Genomic DNA, 5,274 nt, shown 5'->3' with positions numbered 1-5,274 from the left:
CCAGCTCTCTCACACTTCCTGATTTGGTTCTTTCTCTCTTAAAGGGACAGAGGCAGCTGAGCTGCGGCCGCCCTCAGGCAGGAAGGAGAAAGGATGCTCTGAGCTCCCAAATGAAGGTGGCGGGACACCAGAGGCACGGAGAGGCCTGGAACAGGCTGGGTGGTGGCGGTGGCTGCAGGGTGCCCTCTGGGCATCTGCCATTCATGGAGCAGGGAACTCCAGGACCCAGCCCAGAGTCCACCTAGCAGGCTGGGCAAGTTAACCTGGGAAGATGGAGTTCACACACCCTGACTCCAGGGAGGTCCAGGACCAGTGCCTTGCCACCCCAGAAATTGGGTCTGACTTATCTTCCCAGGGAGCCTGCAGAGGCCCAAGAGCAAACACTGGAACCCATGTTATGCCCTCCAGGGTGACCTTGAGCATAGCCCACAATCCCTTCCCGGTTTCTTCATCAAGGTTAGTAACATTTACTCCGTTGGTTGTGTGGGCAACTACTGGGAACACAGGTATGGGAATGCTGGGGAAACTGGAAAGTGCTTTACCGACTTCAAAGGCACTGAGGCCCACACACCTTTAGACATTTGCCCATCATCTTCAGAGACTGCTGGGGCTGGCACATAGGTGTGCCAATGTCCTAGTCAAGATTCAATGCCCCACATCAAATTTCCGAGGAATCTGGAGAGGTCTGCACTGTTCTGGTCAACTCCAAGACGGCAGTTGGATAAGAAACGGTTAAAACCAGGAAATTCCATGTTTCTATAGAATGTTGGAGGGACTTTCCCATGGCCACACCTGGTGGTTTCCTCTGGCAGCCCCGCCCCTAGAGAACAGGAGTCCAGCCAAGAACACAGATATACCTGCTGATAACCCCACAGCCAGAGGCATTGCTGTGGGCCTGCCCAGAGGCCCTGCCCTGCTGGTTCATGGTGGAACCAGGAGAAATGTTCCACGACCCCCTCTGGCTCTCCATTCCGGATTCACAGCTTTCCACCTGCCTGCAATATGGGAGGATTGCACTTCTTGGCACCGTCTGATGACGTGGGGCCAACCAAAGCCTTGCGTTGCTTATGCAAGAACTCCCCCACCCCCACCCTCAGCGCCTGCCCTCTGACCCAGATTCTGTTAGATTTGGTGTCTGCTCCGCTGGGTCTCCTGAGTGACTGTCACGAGCAGAGCCCTCTGCTGGCCCACAGGGGACATGTACGTTTGAGGAGAAACCAACCTTTGTTGTTTTAAGCCACCCATTAAGTCTACCCATTTTTCCCCTGATGAACTTGATCAGTCCTTGCCGGCACCCTACTCTTCTTCTCTAGGAAGCCCAGTCTGTCGTTCCCAGTGTCTTTAGGCACCTCCAAAGCCACGGACGTGTGTCTAGCACCTAGTGGGAAGCTGTGGCACTGGGTGATGAGGGAGCACGGATGAGACCCAGGCTTCTCCCCAGGAGCCAGGGTTCAGAGCTCATGGTGAATGTTCTGAGATACACACGTCAGCTGGTGATCTGGTGAACATGGCATGAAAGGGGGGCAGCTGAGAGGGGGTGGTCAGGAAGGGCTTGGGAGGAGGAAGCATGCTTGACCAGACTTTGGAGGGAGGGGAGTGAAGCAGAGAACTGGGCAGGGAGGGGGGGCGGTCGGTGGTAAGGCATTTCAGGCAGTGGAAACAGGTGCAGGGGCACAGAGGTGTGAGGAGAGGGCGACTTGCTGGGGGCTCCACATACGGTAAGGCTGGAGAAGGGGGGAAGGTGGGAGGGGGGAGGTGAGCTGAAGCCCTGAATGGTGACAGGCTTCCTTGTCCCGGCATCCTCCATGAGGTCACATCCTCTGTGTGGACAGACTCTGGCCCCAGCTGGACAGCATGGCCCTTGTTTCATCGGTGGGGAGGCGCAGGAGGCGCGTGGAAGTCTGTAAGAGGCCACGGTACGTTTTCTTGCGTGGCTCTGAGGAGTCATAGAAATACAAGTGGCAATCGGAAGGTAGGACAAGGACCAGAGGGGGGAAGAGGGGGATCTTTGATGGCAGCTCAGCAGCTCTCAGGGGAAAAAAGCTCACGTCTACCCTCTACCAAGGGAGGCTGGGTGTGTCGCGGGAGGGGCAGGGGCTTCACCGGCCGGAGGTTGGAGTCCTCATTCCACCGCCTGCCCCGCGCCACCTGCCACGGCCAGCCCTCCACATGTGCCGTTGTGTGTTGCACATTCCTCCTTCCATCCTACTGGGCCTTGACCTTGGGCGAGTCACTCAATCTTTCTCATAGAATTGATGTAAATATTTGTTGCTTTCTCCGTCCCTACATGGCTCAACCCTGTCCGCCACAGCCGCCTCGCCTCCCCTGCCCGGCACCTGAAAGGAAAGAAGGAAGAGGGCAGGTGGGTATGTGGGCAAAGAGGGTGGTGTGTACTCACTGTGCACCAACACTGACGAAGGGCTGAGTGATGAGGTCTCAGAGCCCTGCTTCTTGCCACCCCCACCAGTCAGTTCCGGCCATGAGCTTTGGGGGAGAGAGGGGCCACGCTCGGCAGCCAGAGAGGACTCTCCTCCCCCAAGTGGTGGGGAAAGTGGCTCAGCACCGAGCCACTGAGAAAAATTGAACCCTGCGCCACCAGGCGCTGTCTTCCTCAGTATGGAAGAAGACTTCACTCATTTTCCGGACTCTCCAAGCCTCCTGCTCACCACTCCCTCCAACCCGCAGCTAAAGCCTTTGCCTTAAACTTCACTGAAACACAAGAAGTAATCTTGTGTTACTTTATAAGCTCCTTCATCTTCTCGCCCCCACATCCACTGGCTGCCTTGCGTCACACTGCCTTCCCTCTAGTGAGACAGAAGCACCTCTTCTCATGGCCACGGCCAGCCCTTCCATTTGTCCTCTGTGACTCACCCTCTCCGGCACATTCCTTCGTTTCATCTTACTGGAGCCTGCTGTTGAGCAAACAGGCCTCAGAGATGCCCATTTAAAAAAACCAGAATGGGGCGCCTGGGTGGCTTAGTCGGTTAAGCGTCCGACTTTTGCTTAGGTCATGATCTCGCGGTTCGTGGGTTCGAGCCCCGCGTCGGGCTCTGTGCTGACTGCCAGCTCGGAGCCTGGAGCCTATTTCAGAGTCTGTAACTCCCTCTCTCTCTGACCCTCCCCTGCTCACGCTGTCTCTCTCTCTCTCCTAGAAATAAATAAAAAAAAAAACATTAAAAAAATAATAAATAAAAAAAAAACAAACCCCCCCCCCCCAGAAACCTGGTCCCTTCATTCCTCTTGATGCTCCCCATTTAAAACAGTTCCTTTATATGAGTTGCCAAAACTTCCCGACTCCACCTTCCCTTCCCAGTGGCTGCCCAATCCACTCCACTCTGACCCATTTCCCACGTATGGAAAGAGCTCCAGGCCACCACAGAGCCATTGCTGCTCCAGCTGGCCTTGTCTTACCCACTGGCTTTGGGGCAGCCGAGCCTCCCTTCCTGTGGACACACGGCCTTCACTTGGCGTCTGTGACATTGTGCTCTCCCAGCTACCGACCTGTCACTTGCTCCCTCTATCTGTCTTCTTTGCGAGCTCCTTCTGGGTTTCTAATTATTGGGATCTACTTTTTTACATTTACATATTCTCCCTGGGAATCTCATAGTTTGAATATATCCATAATAAAATAGGTCCTGAGTTTCTTTGCAGGTATGATCTGTCCTCCAAACCCCATATTCATATATTCGAGTCTGTGTGATATTTCTGCTTGGATGTCTGGTGGTCAACTTTCCCAGGCCCCGCAGAAACCTTGATTAAATGTACTACTCCTTACCCAGGCACTAACTAACTATTACATCGTTTTATTTTTGGAGTAACACTTGGCTTCTTTATCTGTTTTCCCTCCAACTGGAAAGAAAGCTCCATTATCTGTCTTTCCGGTTCAACACTGTACAACAGTGCTTGACACACAGTGAGGCTTAGTGTTTTTCGACTGAATGACAAATGAGTCTTTGGCACAGGTAATATGCCAGAGTCGCCAGCCCTGGAGTGAAAAGAAGCTTCATTTACCTATTGAGATCAACATTTAAAGTAGATAATCATTAAGGCCATTTCCTAAATTCATACCCACCTGGTCTCCTTTTTTGGCTTCTCTAGGTGGAATGGGCCAGTTTTCAACCATGTTCATTGTCACCAGCTGCCATCAAGTTCCCATCAGAATACATAAAATGAATTAGAGCACCCCCCCCCCCCAGCCCACCTTTGCCTTTAGGGCTGTCTGAAAAGGCTCCCTGATCCTCTGCCCACAGCTTATAAACCAGCTCCATCTCACAGGTCACCACCCACACTCTGGAGAACTCACCCAGGGCACAGGGTGGCAGGGGAGCCTCACCTTGACTTACCCAAGACCAAGGGACCAGAAAGAGAAGCTCAAATGTAGCTCTATTATTAAAAGGAGGGAGGTGGTGGGGAGAGACAACGGGTTGGAAGGGCATGAGACAGACGGGAGTGACGGACCTGAGATACGCAAAGGGTCTGGTCCAGGGCTCAGGGTAGGAGTCCTTGTATTACCAATAAACACTGGGCATCCCCTTGGATATGAGAGATTTGATCCCTCCCCAGGGGCTTCTGGTATTGGAATAAGACCAGTAAAATAAATGTGGGCTCTAGGATGCATTTTAAGTTGTTACCTTTGAGTAACTTCACCCTTGAGCTTAAGATCTGCTAAAATCAAAATCTACAGGGAGAAAGCATTTCCGGTATGCCCCACCCCTGTGCTCAACACTGGCAGCACAAGCAGATGGGTGGGGTCTCCTCCCAGAGGCAGGGGGCATCCAAGGTCAGAATGACTCAGAGCTTTGCTTGGGGGAAGAAATACAACCTTCAGTCACCCTTGGTTGTGGCTCGCAAAACCTGCAAGTGACCGGACAGGCCTCACTCCTAAAAGTGGGGAAATCTGACCAGTGACAGAAACGAGAACCGTCCTCACTGAAACCAGGGCAGGTGGATTCTGTGGAAGACATAGTTCTCACGACAACAGACTGTCCAGTGATGAGCCGGGAGACTTTCTACAAAACTTCTTAGGTTCCACATTTGGGCCAAATGGAAAGGCTGGGTGGGGTGGGCATGGGCAGGGTGGGAATCCACATTCTCGATGCACCTCGGCTGTGTGGTGCCAGGAGGGAGAAGGTGGTCGGCTCCCGAGCTCACGCATCTCTCCTGTTGCCAGGCAGGGCTCTGTCAGCGCAGATGAATCAAATTCCCTCCTGGGTGGCTGGACTCCTGGACTGGAGATTTCAGGGAATGGAAAAGCGATACGAACGGCAGCATCGA

This window comes from Hyaena hyaena, unplaced genomic scaffold (genome assembly GCF_003009895.1).
Source record: "Hyaena hyaena isolate Hyena2069 unplaced genomic scaffold, ASM300989v1 scaffold_28, whole genome shotgun sequence".
In the NCBI taxonomy this organism is placed as follows: domain Eukaryota; kingdom Metazoa; phylum Chordata; class Mammalia; order Carnivora; family Hyaenidae; genus Hyaena; species Hyaena hyaena.
The sequence above is the reverse complement of the archived record's forward strand: the minus strand, read 5'-3'. Positions refer to the sequence as shown.